The sequence below is a fragment of the Dermacentor variabilis genome, chromosome 2 (genome assembly GCF_050947875.1).
Source record: "Dermacentor variabilis isolate Ectoservices chromosome 2, ASM5094787v1, whole genome shotgun sequence".
Lineage (NCBI taxonomy): Eukaryota > Metazoa > Arthropoda > Arachnida > Ixodida > Ixodidae > Dermacentor > Dermacentor variabilis.
In genome coordinates this window covers 116313208-116327792 of record NC_134569.1, presented here as the reverse complement: position 1 = coordinate 116327792, position 14585 = coordinate 116313208, and positions in this window count along the sequence as shown.

Here is a 14585-nt window from a genome sequence, read left to right as displayed (position 1 = left end):
ATGAACTTACCGCACGCAGTAGTTTTCCCTTGTCTCTACCTTAGTCACAGCCCTATGAAAGACCAGAGCGCCTGTGCTTGCAGTAAAGAAGAACATGCACATGCTCTTGGCATCTGAGCACCTACAAAGAATATTTACTACCGGAATTTCTTATGGTCATTTGTTAGCGCTCGCCAAAAAATAGAAAATTGAAAAGCGTGCAGCAGCATTGGAGCCTGGTGTAGCGAAAAACAAATGAAAACAACCCCCTTCTTCCTCCCACCCTTTGAATAAGTGCAATGAAATGCCCCGGACATTGACATCATTTCCAACGTAAAAGAAATGCACTATTTCGCCAGCTTTTCAGCGGAACCACTTTTACGTCGCTTTTCGTACTGCTTTCAATTCCGTCCGCTTCTTTGGGACCCTGTGAACGTGAATCGCACAAAGCAATACGAGGTGTTTCCGGCTTTCACAATCTAAACCATCGAAGGGCATCTCTTGAACATGCAACACACATCCCCTGACGCATAATGCAGCATTGTTCTAACTTGAAATTTTCCCCTCTCGGGAAATTATTGCATTAGAAACGTTGTGTAGGTTGTGCAGCGGTGTGCAACCGTGTGCTGTAGTGGGATGACTCAGGAGAATAAATGCCTAGCAGTTGCACGTTCTAAAAACAAAACAAATAGAAAACAACTCCCACCTTGTAAGGAGATACATGGCAGCTAAAAGTATTTTAATATTTAAACAACCCAAATTTGCGACCCTTTGCTACACGAAGCCGCCGAGAAGTTTCCCGAATTTCGTAATACCTTGCTAAGAGCCTCACTGAGAAACTCCAATTGTGCGCGGAAGCCACAGGTGCAGATATTATTTCACCGGCGAACCAGCGCGTTGGGCTTCAGATCTCCACCACTGCTTGAGCAATAATACACCATGATAGTGCATCTTGAGCACCATGGCTGTCAGCTTCAGCAGGGGTTTGGTGCGTTGGAACACCCCTGACCCGAGCACATGGGGTTGAAACCTCCCGCGTGTAGCCATGTGCTGCTTAGCCGTGTCCGGGGAAGAGGTGATCCAGGCGGTTGAGCCAATGCTGAGTGCTTGGATCGTTATGGCCCCTCTGCGAAGGCAACACAGCCCTCTGGCCTCGGGTTTACGCAGATGGCGCCAGCGGACTTACATACCCGAGGGAAACCGGTAGTTGTCTTTTGTTGTCTTCTTTTCCATTCTTCGTATTTGTCTCTCACTTTTAGTCCTTCCTGTTTTCTCTTCTTTTACTTCCGATCTCCAAAACTCTAAGGGTTAACCTGGTGTATGGTATCCAACCTTGGGTATGCAGTAATGTGTTATAGTAGTTACGTACAGCTGGGGGTTCCGATTCATCCAGGTCACGTTGCGTTTCCTTGTTGGGCTCGGTGATGAGCGGCTGCCGACGCTACCGAAATCATATAAACTTTATGCCTTTGAAATTGTTCCCACGCCATCCCGATCGTGCTTTTTCTAAAAGAGGGCACATCGATGAAATCTTCCAGTTTTCTTGAAAGTTGACAACCTTCTACGGTACCATATTATCCCCACTGAATGCCCAGAAATGACAGCAAGCTTAGTCTCACCTTTGCTCCTGTCGAAGTGTCTTACGGACACATCGGACCAGGCTACACGGCCACGATAATTTCCAGTGGAGACCTTTTCCTAGAGGTTCAAAACTAGGCACAATATGTCAAGTTGAACACCTTCGTATCCTCTTGCGAAACTCCTATAACTGTAACCACGCACCGTTCCTTTAATACAGTTCTTGTTGTGGTCTCTGACAATGACCTCTTGAATCTCACCGAAAATGAGCTCCTTGACGGATGGAAAGATCAGAAAGTTGTCCAAGTGTAACGAATTAAGGTAAAGCGCCGCGACCACGAAACATCGACAAAGCATTAATACACAAATTTGCTCCAGTATCCCCGCAGAACATAATCAAGCAGGCTACATATTAATACGTGTCAAACTACATATTCCTAATACCTGCAGGTGCATCAATTTCCAGAGGTTTGGTTACCACTCACAGAGCTGCCGTGGCGAAATGGCCTGCGCAAAATGGGTGCTATTGAACAAGTAGCTGAAAATTGCACAACAAACCCGCATTGTTCAAACTGTGATTGAGATCAGTCTGTGTAGCCGCGCTCTTGCCCGGCGTGGAAAAGAGAAAAGGAAATCATCACTCAAAAGATCAAAGAATATTTCATTTTACGAAGCAAGAAAGTGATTTTCGTTTGTGAAACCTTTTATGCCGCTACGTCGCACGTGGGCTGTGCGCCGCGAGGGGCTCCTGTAGCTGTAAGCATTAAGCCGCCAGCGATGCAATCAGCTCCTTTGGCGGTTGCAGCTAGCGTTGCTCCTCCGACCCAGCAGAAGGGGCCACCAAATTCCGGGCTGGTGTCCTCAAAGGTTTCCTCCCACGAGTCGAGACCCTCACGTCAAACACAGCGTCTCGCAAGAGGCGAGGAACATAATCAGCCAGATGGTGCCGCCAGCGAATAAGCAGCGGCGAAATCACAGGGCCCGCATAAAAGGAGCCAACATTGGCTCCGTAGGCTGATTTAGTTCCCTAAACACAGAGCAAAAACTTTTTTTTTTCAATATGAACAAACAAATATTGCAATGGAACGTTAGGTGACATTTCTATAGCCTTGATGACGGTAAAGTGGCCCTTTGTATTTATAGTCCGGAGGTGCTGTGTGTTCAGAAAGCGAATCTCAAATCAGCATAAACAATCATCCTGAGGCAACATGCCATTTTTCGCAAAGACCGCCACGACACTAATGCCCCCGTCCGGAGGTGTAGCAATCGTAGATAAGTCTATTTCTTGGCAGCCTTTTGCTCTCCAGACACCCCTTCGGGCTGTGTCTGCGCGAATAATTCTCTGCAACGAGTTAATAATTGTATGTTGCATATACAGGTTGTCCGACATAACCTGAGCCACAGTTTCAAAAATGAAAGGCACTCCGGACGCGAGTTTAACCTGAATGCATAATGTTGGCACTGGCTATAGAGTTATTTTCCTCTTACCTAAAGGCTTAGTCATGTTTAATTAATGATTTCTTTAGGTATTGGCTGCAGACCCCAAATGTGATACGCAAAGTTGTAGAGAACCTTGAGAAACTTCTCACTACACTGTCTCCAGCACAATATATCTCACGTGGTCCTTTTTTTCACGCGTTCCAAGGAAAGCGCGCCAAATGTGAAAATAAGAATAATACAAGGTAACGGCGCTCTCGCGCACTGTTATCATGCTGCTCTCAAGCGTGCGATGGATGAACAAGGTCGGCTGCAGCGATATTCACCCGCGACAGGGCGTACTGCCTGGTGTAGCTGTCTGGGCATGCGTCTCTTTGCTCATGACTGTGCAAATGCATGGTGCTGGCCAAGCGTTGCCGAAGCTATAAAGCCTCTAAGACCACGAAAAACAAAAGACGAAAGTAGCATTTTGATTCTGCTTGAAGGAAGGGCGATAACATGGGTGCGATGGAAAGCAACGACGGCTGCTACTATTTTGCCTTTGTACACAAATGACCTTGTAAAAGATTATGGGATTTTACGTGCCAAAACCACTTTCTGATTGCGAAGCACGCTGTAAGAGAGAACTCCGGCAATTTCGAGCACCTGGGGTTCTTTAACGTGCACCTAAATCTTAGCAGACGGGTGTTTTCGCATTTCACCCCCATCGAAATGCAGCCGCCGCGGTGGCAATTCGATCTCGCAACGTCGTGCTCAGCAGCCCAACACCATAGCCACTGAGCAACCACGGCGGGTAAATGACCCTGTAGTAGTTCTTGAATTTAACGATGGTGCTACAAGTTTAAACCGTAGGGCTCGAATAACGGCGGGTAAATTACACGGGGACAAAACTAACTAATGACAAAAAACACCTTGGCTATATTCAAGCAAGATTGCGCATGTCCTCTTCAGACGGTGACTCTTTTCTCACTGGCCCTGTCTCCTCTCCTTCTTACACTTACGGTCTACCAGGCGTTTGTTTTTGATCCCTCACCCGCATATGCGCATTGCTTCGTGGTCGCAGTATCGGGAGGCCACGTCTGTCTTCGCACTTGTGAACCGTGACTGGCGCGTCAGTCCCTGAGAGAGTGCGCCCGCAGGCTGTTCCAGTTTACCGGATCTAGATCATACCTTATGTACCTCGTTTGAGTCAATCGCAGCGAAATTCAATATATCCAGTGCTCCTCAGGCGTCCGTATCCCTTCGTGTTCTCCACAGCAACGCTATTTGGCTGTGACCAATGTTGAGCAGCAGATATGGCTTACTCCAATGAGGAAAGAACTGATATCGTTTTCGCTCTAGGTGTGTAAAGTGGACATAAAAGGCGCGCAGTTCAGCTATTTCAACGCTGGAATCCAGGTACGCATCCGAGCTCAATGACGATTGTGCGTGCGTATGAAACGCTGAGACAGACTGGGACTTTTACGAAGAAATTACACAAATCTGTCCTGGGCACCACATGGAGACAGATATTCTGTCAAAGTTTTCTTCAGACCCACATGCAAATCTTCGTAGTGTGGGTGCTGAAGCTAGAGTGTCAAAGTCTTCATTGTAGAGAGTACTTAAGAAGAGGCAACTTCATCTGTACAACGCCCAGCTGCACCAGAGGATGGAGCCCCACGATTTCCCAAATCGAAAGGACTTTGCACATTGGTTTGTAATCAAGACTGAAGAGGACTCAGGCTTTGTCATCAAAATACTGCGGACCAATGCAACTACCTTCTCAAATAATGCCCAAGTGAACGTCCACAATGTTCACTATTCGAGCGACGTAAATTCTCACTGGGTTTTGAAGACACATCCCCAATATCAGTGGTCGGTTAATGTGTGGCGGTAATTTACTGTGGTACGATCATTGGCCCCGTGTTTTTTGATGACACGCTTACAGGCAAAATATAAGTCAACGACATCCTTGATGATGTGCTTGAGGATTTTTTTGGCGAAATTCCATTGGCTAGGATCAAAGATATTTGGTGATAGTGCTGCCGCGCGCGGCAGCAGCGAAGCTTGCAAATGGCTGCATGAAGTATTCTCGCAGGAGAGGATTGTACAGCATGGGCCCATTGCTTTTCCAGCACGGTCGCCCAATTTAACTGCCTTCAATTTGTTTCTCTGGCGCTACGTCACAGATCAAGTATATCGGACACGAACCACAACATCTGAGAACCTAAAAGAAAAAAAATAAGACAAGTCTGCCACTCCATCCCTGGTACCATGATCGAGAGCGCCTCGGGAAATGTGCCCGTGAGATGCCAAATAAGCACTGCAGCAGATGGTGACGTCTTCGACCACGCATTGTAATGAAAGGGCACTTCTTGAATTGAAGGTGCTCGGAAAATCATGAGTAGTCGAGAAAGACAGCAAGGAAAGCATCCACTTAGTAAGTACTAGTAATTTCCCCTGTTTTCCTTGGTGTATTTGTTGACTCCTCGGAATATGGTTAATAAAAATCGGGCCCCTCGGTTAGCCCCCTTTCTTCTCGTTCTTACATAACGAGGGTCTCGAATCCGACAACATTGATGCCTTCACGTAGCATGTGCGGGTTTATTTACGAGTTGCCTTCATCCAGAAAGATCCCGTACTCATGAAGCCTGCGGCAGAAACGATGTTCCACATCTGCTGCCAAGGTTTGTGAGTGGCGGCGCTGGCTAACACTCCCAAGGTTAGTTCTAGTAGAACACATAAATACCCAAGAAAGTGGATGGGGAAACCGCGCCGCGGTAACTCAATTGGTTAGAGCGTCGCACGCGTAATGCGAAGACGTGGGATCGTTCCCCACTTGCGACAAGTTGTTTTTTCACCCACTTTCATTGCCATTAATTTATCATTTCTTAAATTCAATCAGTAAGTAAAAGTAATTTCCCCTATGTTTTCCCTGGTGTCTTTGTTCGTTGGCTTCTCATGACATGATTAATAAAAATGGGGCCCCTCGCTTAAGCCCCTCTCTTCTCGTTGTTATGATATTTTGTTTGTATAAGGTGGCATTCATGCGACACAAAAAGATGCACTACAAGTCATAAGTCATTACGCCTGGCTGATTCTGAATGTAATATTCTCAATAAAATGTTTCAGAGAGCCGCTCTTAGGCACCCGCTCCTGGGCTGAACGTCGGCGTCCCTCGGCGTAACAGCGCGAATGTCATCCAAGACTAACTGAATCTATGGTGGAGTACGATCATAAATCCTGGCGCAATAAACAGTCTATCAACGTGCGGGTGCGGGTATCGAGGCACGGACGCGGCACACATGCACAGGTCAAGGCAGTGAATATATGCAAGAAAGCGGCGATCGATGCAGTGGCCCAATTCATGCTGTGACACCGGGCCCTAATCAGATCTGCCCATTTACCTGGATAACTGATGTGATATGTCGTTTATGGTGGCACTAAACTCTAGCCCTTTTTTTTTTGGGGGGGGGGGGGCGAGGAGAGGTTGGGGGGCTTGACGCACGTTCTGGCACAAAGGCTTTTCTCTCACAACGACCAAATTTGCGCGATTACTACATGCTTCCCTTGCAAATGGAGTGCAAATCTTTCTCAAGTGGAATAGCTATCGCTTTTTCTTCGGGGCTCTTACATTCTTTATAGCAAATAAGTCCAAAGTGACATGAAACCTAAGCCAGGCGAACAAGCTTCAGAGGATGCAGAGGCACAAGGGTAGTGTATATTACCTAACTTGTAACAATCATCGCTAACTAAACGGCATCTAGCGCACCAATACCCTATGTTGTCAGAGCTCGTCCTTTGCTACTAAAACAATTTACAGGAAAAAAGTGGCCGGTTAAAGCTTAAGGTGTGACAACATGACATTGATCCTTATCTCCCAGGCTAAGTGGGGCAATAGAGGCATACGGAAAATGCTGCACACTTACGAGATCAGCCTCCTCGAACTTCACTTCTATTATTGTGCATGGAATGGTCATTTTTGTACCTCACTTTGTGCAGTCGGAAGAGCATTCGTTAAGACTTCTTCTTTTGCATTGGGTGGAGTTGTCGCAAGGAATATGTAAAACATTTAGCAAAATTACTACAGCCCTGTTTCATGCAATATTGCGAAAATGAATTCGCGCACTTCTCCGTTATAAAGCGGGTGACGTACTCAGGCACATTCGGCTTCAATTTGGCCTCTCTATGCATCTTTTGCCTAATCTCCTCAATATTAGGACATAGCCACAAGAAATGATGACCGTCCGCCGTAGACACAGGTGCACTGGAGTTGATTAGCCTAATGAATGATCGTAAGCCACGTCCGAAAACCCTGAAAGTTTAGGCTAAGAAAGGAAAGTTTAGCACTAAGTCATGTGAATTTGTGTTTCCTAACAAATTTGCCGATAGGTGTTATGCATATATTTATTTCCGAAGCGAGGTACACGACTTTAAAAGAAAAATCAAATGGGGGCAACACATGGGAGTAAAACATGCTTGTGTATCTGCGAATCGGTGGTGTCTTTGTTTTATTATCTAACATAAGTTCACACGGGGCTGAAAAATTTTACGACGGCTAAGCTTCGCCTTTAAGAGTTGAACGCGATAGCACTCAAAGATCCCTGACTGCGTCTCATGCTTCCCTGCAACTGCTTAGGTAACATTAATGTTTACCGGGAAAGCCTGGCGGCGAACCCTACGCATGAAGGCGAGCTTTCTGATAGAAACGCGGTATCTTGCGAGGGCCGATTTCTGAGACAATGAACAGCCGCGCCAAAAAAAAAAAAACATCATTTTCAAATTTCTGTTATTGTTTCGCAGTTTTAAATTTTCAGATTGAGACGAGTTACTGTAAGTGGCATGCGCTGTAGGGTGTTATATGTATGACATTTGTTCGTGGGCTGTCATTCTGAGAATTGTGAGGTATTAGTTAGCCAAGCATGTAATAGAAGGTATGAGCAACTTTAGGGATAGAGTGGCAATAGAACCCGCATACGCCGCATGTCAAATAGGAATGCGTGGCATATACAAATACCTAAATATAAACTGGAATTTTCGTTTTTAGACGCCGACAGCCACACCAGACGCCGACAGTGGAATTTCTGCGACATAGGGCCCTTAACGCTGTCGCGTGAAAACCGGCATAAACATTCATGCCTCTTTGCCCACGTGCAACATATGTTTCTGCTGCTAAAACCTCGCAATGAACCACTGATTTCTTTCGGGTCTACATGGTTATTGCTGCTACGCGAAGTACATTGTCATCACACTCGGCGCCTCAATTGTATTACCACCGGCCTTTATGCTCGTGTATGTAAGGATTAGTTGCACAAGGACACTAAGAAACAACCACCAATGCGGGTATGCGGGTCTTTGCTGCTGAGTTTGCGCATATATAAATAGTCCTGCCAGCCTCAGAAACTTGGAGAATTGAAACGAAGAACGAAAAATAGAAGAGCAGGGAGGCAGAGCGTTTTGAATAAATGGTGCACAATATCTGGAGAACGAAATAAACACACACATGCAGAAGACAGCTGTTGTTTCTTCTTGAGGACGTGCCACTACATCTGGAGAGCTTACGCTTCAAGAAACAGAGTAGCAAAATGAAATTAGCATTTCATTTTTCGTCCGGAAAATTCTATGACAATCTGTTCGTTTACTTCTGTGTTTCTTTCTATCTCAAAAAAAAAAGACGGTCTTCTTTCTCTCAGCAAAATGCTACCGAAGACAGATTGGATGGCCAGAAAAGACACTCCCAGCCAATGGTGTGAGCAATTTCTGCAGAAAGATTTTGGCAGGTGCCTATAGATATCTTTACACAGAGCCAAACGAGAAGCGGGAATGATCTATCGAAATGTTTTCTGAATAAGTTTTTATATTACCGTGGTTATCTATTTATTTTTGTTATCTTTACTTTTGCGTTGCGAAACCAAAACGTCGTTCTTCGTGAATGATTCGGGAGGCCGGAACTGGCTCGTTTGACCAGACGTTTGTCAAGATAAAATGGAAGCCCGTCTCAAAAACGGATTTATTGCCGGAATAGATCAATCTCAATAGCCCATATTGCACGTGGTCGTCTTTGAAGCAACCGCATTGCCCGTATAGTTCTTACCGCTTGGCGCCTCAGTTAAAATGCGCGGAAACATTTCCATGTGTGGCTACATTGAAACAAATGGGAAAGCATGAAACTGAAAGTAACAATACCGGCATCACATTGACAACGACTGACTTGCACAACGTTAGAAAAAATTCGTATGGCGTGTGGTTGGGAGACACTGACACTTATCATTCGAGACACAGCTCCAACAGCAATCCGCGTAGCATTGCACAGTTATAAGTACATCCCAGTAGCCTTTAAGTTAAACGCAATGAAGGCCAGAAAGACGTTTTTTGCATTTATTAAGCCAACATTGCTTTGATTCAGTTTTAGTCATTTCCTGGTAGCTACGAAGTAGCTGAAGCACAGGCCTTAGCCCAGTCGGGCGCAGACGCCACTTTAGTTTTACAACTGTGGTCTGTGATCCCCCCCCCCTCCCATTATACAAGGTATTATCCAATGCGTTTGCACCCCCGAGGAATGTAACTAATCTGCATATATAGCTGAGCGCTCATTTTGTCGCTAAGCCTGTAGTTACTGTTGCTCTTTTTCCTATAAGATGGACGTACACTAAAATTAATGTTGCAAGCCATTCACGTGATTAGTAATGCGGGAACAAGAACTCACTTGGATAAAGTATACGAACAAGGAATTTTAGGATAAAGCCGACTTTCTTCCCTGCCTATGAATGTTACATGAAATTGAGAACTGCACAAATGAAATATTCAGAAGTGCAGTTACTATTAATGGTTTCGAACTTTCCAATGCACTTGGCGATTTCATTTTGTGTGCACTGATGACAAGTTATTTTATTCCTTTATTGGCAAGCCTGTACTGCCTTAATTATTTGTTTACGCGTGCACGTCTGTGGTTTTCCCGGAAGGTAGTGATTTGACAATTTCAGCTTACTTGAGGTAGCCGAAGGTGGCCATTGACCTTATCATCCTGAATATACATAGCAATATGTGTTGTTTACCAGATCGAAGTTTTTTTGTTAAACTACCTAAATTGATCAAAGGAACATTGTGCTTTATCGGTGCTCATCAGAACTCGGGCTGTTCTTTCCTCCTCTGCTGCGAAAGAGTTCAAGGCTTGTGTTAAAAAAAGCTTCTCTACGAAAGTGCTGTCTGCAAAGAGTAATTTGTTATAAGGTGTTCACGCTATCACGCAGATCCTTATGGAAGTGGCCGGAACTGAAGCACGTCTCATTTAGTAAACGCTTTTATCTGCAAAAAAGTCTCGTGAAAACACGCCCGGGTGAACAACATGACGGAGAAATCACTAGCAAGCAGAATATATTTAAAAGGTTCTTGCAGTTGTTATTTCTTTGGCGACATTACATAGGCGGCTAAAAACCCGGCCGACGCACTACATTCAAGTATTGAGTCCGAAACCAGCGTTGGTCATTTACAGGAGAGGAGTGTCTAGGTGCAACCGTGTTAGAATGGTCATATAGCTTTTCCAGCTTGAATGAACAAAAAGAAGTGATAATTGTTTTCAATTTAAGGGAGTGCAGCAGGCCCTATTCAGCACTGAGTGCCATGATTATTGTTTGTATTAAGTGGTATTCATGTGATACTTAAAGCTGCAGTACTAGACATCAGTCATTACGCCTGCCTGAGTCCGACAGTGATATTCTCAATAAAACGTTTTACAGCGCCGCTCTTAGGCGCCTGTACCTGGTCTGAGTGTCGGCGCCCCTCGTTTTGGTTTGGTTTGCTGCCATCGGATATGGCTCAACCCACTACGGGGGATCGGCCATGAATCGGGCGGCAGTAGGTTAGAAGGGGAGAATACTTAGATAGAATTTTGTAATTTAGAAATTATAATAAATGAACAGTTATCGTTATTATCAATTTACAGGCTGTAATATTTTAAAATTTAAATTTCATATTTTTGTGTTGATATTAAGGAAAGTAAAACAATTAGGTTAACATAAGTCTTTGTTTCAATTACAAAATTAAATGTCGCATCAAAGACGTTCCTATTGCAGTGTTCTAGTGCCGACGCCCCAAGAGACCGTATCACAGGGAGTGTAATGCCCAGTCAAAGTTGGCGAAGGGGACCTTCAAGAAGTCGTTTTCTGTATGGTATGGTATGAAGAACTTTATTTAGGTCCCGAGGGATCAGTCTCGGACTGATGCCGGCCGCTCCCACGTCGGTACAGAGAGGCCGAGCACCTCTGCCATCACACGGGCCCTCTGGACAGCCCTGAGTTGGTCCGCCAGCACTTCACTGTGCAGCATCCGCTGCCACCACTGTTCACCTCGAGAACCATCACCGGCCAACGCCAAGCAGTGCCAAAGCATGTGTTCTAAATCGAGCAAACCCCCACACTTACTACAATAGATAGAAACCCCGCAGTCCGGATTAATTTTATTCATGATGACCGGGTTAGGGCATGTTCGTGTCTGCAAAAGCCTTAACGTAACCGCTTCTGGCCTATTTAATTTAGAATGTGGCAAGGGGAATGCCCTGCGTCCTAAGTAATAGTGCTTGGTGATTTCGTTGTAGGTTAACAGTTGATCCCTGTACTCATGAGCGGGAGATCCAGCCCCTTCAGGGAGTACACAACACACTAATCCTCGTGCCTCCATGTGCGCCACCTCGTTGAGGTTACGCGGGGCTCCCTCCACTGTCCCCATGTGCGCCGGGAACCAAGTAACTGTATGCAAAGTGATATCCCTACCCTGCAGCAATCTGTTAGCAGGTTCCGCAAAAAGTCCTCTCGAGAAGGCTTTAATCGCAGATCGCGAGTCACTAAACACCAAAACTCTTCTTGAAACAAATAGTGCTAGAACAATAGCCACCTGTTCGGCGACCCCCGGATCTTTGGTATAAATGGAAGCGGCATTTCTAACGCTCCCTTTGCCATCTACCATAACCACCGAATAAGCATTTTTACCATTAATTCATGCGTCGTCAACGCAGACTCCTCCTCCTGATCCTTTGCCTCTCGCAACAAAGCCCTAGCTCTCGCGACCCGCCTCCCTACATTGTGCACGGGGTGCACATTCCGCGGAAACGGACGAACCATGATATTTGCCCTAAGGCTCACGTTCAACTCGTGTAGGGGCGCCCTATCGTGTGGCACAGCCACCGATTCTTCCACTGACTCTAAAATATACCTACCCACTGGTGCACCTAGCAACCGCTCCCTCTGTGCAGTACGCTGAGCCTCGGCAATTTCATCTAAAGTATTATGCACACCCAGTCGTAACAACGTCGTTTGACGTAGTCATAGGCCGACCAAGCGCAGCCTTGACGGATTTTCTGATTAATTTTCTTAAAAGAACGTCTTGTTGGGCATGTTGGTCACAATTCATCTTGGGTACTAGGCGCGAAAACACACACGACACAAGGAAGCAGACGGGACAGAGCGCAACTTAAAACTGCTTTTATTCGGAGGCACACCACACACTTATATACCCGTCTTAGACGCAAGGACCACAATCACATCAAGATTGACATGGAAGCGAATTGGTTAAATATTTCTTTTCAGCCATATCTAAATATATTGACGGGTCACTGACGCACATGCTTCCTTTCTTTCCGATAAAGAAAGCTACAATTACTTCCCGAGCTTTTTGATCTTTACTTTTTGCCAGAATTCGCACCCCTGCAAAACATGGCTCACAAGATCGTGACGGGCAGGACTTAATGTGTTTGGGAAAGTTTGGCCCTTCTTTATCTTGCTCTACATTTCTCTCATGTTCCCTAATTCGGTCGTTAACGCAGCGCCCAGTTTGCCCTATGTAGGAGCGGCCGCATGAGAGGGAGATTTCGTACACGACGCCTTTGGTGCACTTCATAAACGGTCGCGCATGCTTGGTGCCGCATCCATTTTTATCGTCTCGTATTTTTTCGATACGAGAACAAAGGCTTCCTAGCTTTCGGGGGGCTGAAAACACAAGCGGCACCCCATGCCTGCAAGCATGGAAATGGCTTGCAATTCACCATTGAAGTGCCTGAGGGGAACCACCTACAGTTTCTTGATATAAATATTGAGTTTTGTGTGGATTGCGTTTGTTGGGCGTATGCACCTCGTGCCAAGAAAGCGATTCTGCCATACGACTCCGCCCATTCGAAATTAATAAAACGATGGATAGCTTCACTTTGCCTGCAATCCGCCGTCGGAAAATTGTGCCCTCACAAGATGGAGCTTAGCTTCCATACCCAATTGACCAGGCTGTCTTCAGCTGGATTCCCTGACTCGATTGTGATGGCAGTCGCTGAAAGCCTGCTACAAAAAATGAAGAGTGCGGCTGTGAGAACAGGGGGAAGATCCCCGTCGAGATGAGGTGGTGAGGCCTGTGGTGGTGCCCTATGTACACAAGATGGCCCACAATTTAAAGAAGGTTGCTAGCAGGCATGGGGTGCCGCTTGTGTTTTCAGCCCCCCGAAAGGTAGGAAGCCTTTGTTCTCGTATGCAAAAAATACGAGACGATAAAAATGGATGCGGCACCAAGCATGCGCGACCGTTTATGAAGTGCACCGAAGGCGTCGTGTACGAAATCTCCCTCTCATGCTGCCGCTCCTACATAGGGCAAACTGGGCGCTGCGTTAACGACCGAATTAGGGAACATGAGAAAAATGTAGAGCATGATAAAGAAGGGCCAAACATTCCCAAGCACATTAAGTCCTGCCCATCACGCTCTTGTGAGCCATGTTTTGCAGGTGCGCTAATTCTGACAAAAAAGTAAAGATCAAAAAAGCTCGGGAAGTAATTGAAGCTTTCTTTATCGGAAAGAAAGGAAGCATGTGCGTCAGCGACCCGTCAATATCTTTATATATGGCTGAAAAGAAATATTTAACCAGTTCGCTTCCATATCAATCTCGATGTGATTGTGGTCCTTGCGTCTAAGACGGGTACATAAGTGTATGGTGTGCCTCCGAATAAAAGCAGTTGTAAGTGGCGCTCTGTCCCGTCTCCTTCCTTGTGTCGTGTGTGTTTTCGTGCCTAGTACCCAAGATGATTTCTGATTAATGTTTCCAATTTATTTTTGTCCCCTCTATTCCAATTTAGCATAGATGCCACATACGAGAAATGACACATAATAAATGCATGAACTCAGCGCATCGCATCCTCTTCTCCGAAACACCAATGCCTATTAGAGATCGTTCTCATATGTCTTACGGCCTTCTCCGTCTCCTTGGTAATACGCTGAAAGGTACTAATGTTCGATCCGTTCGCTTCAAGTGCAAAACCCAGGATCCTGATTGCTTCAACTTTGGGTATCACCGACCCTTCCCTATCATAAATTCTAATGCAAGGCTCAACTTCCGGTACCCAACCCTTCGGCCTACGACCTAGCTTCTTAGATTTGAAATCAACAACTTCGAGTGTTTAGTGGAGCACTTGAGCCCCATGAGACCCAAATACTCTTCCGTAAGCGTTACCACCTTCTGCAGCCTAGCCTCAAGCTCTCCATCACTATCACCGACACTCCATACAGTAATGTCATCCGCGTAGATAGAACAGCCAATATCCGGGGCATTGTCCAGTGTATTAGCCAACTTCGACATCGCCAGA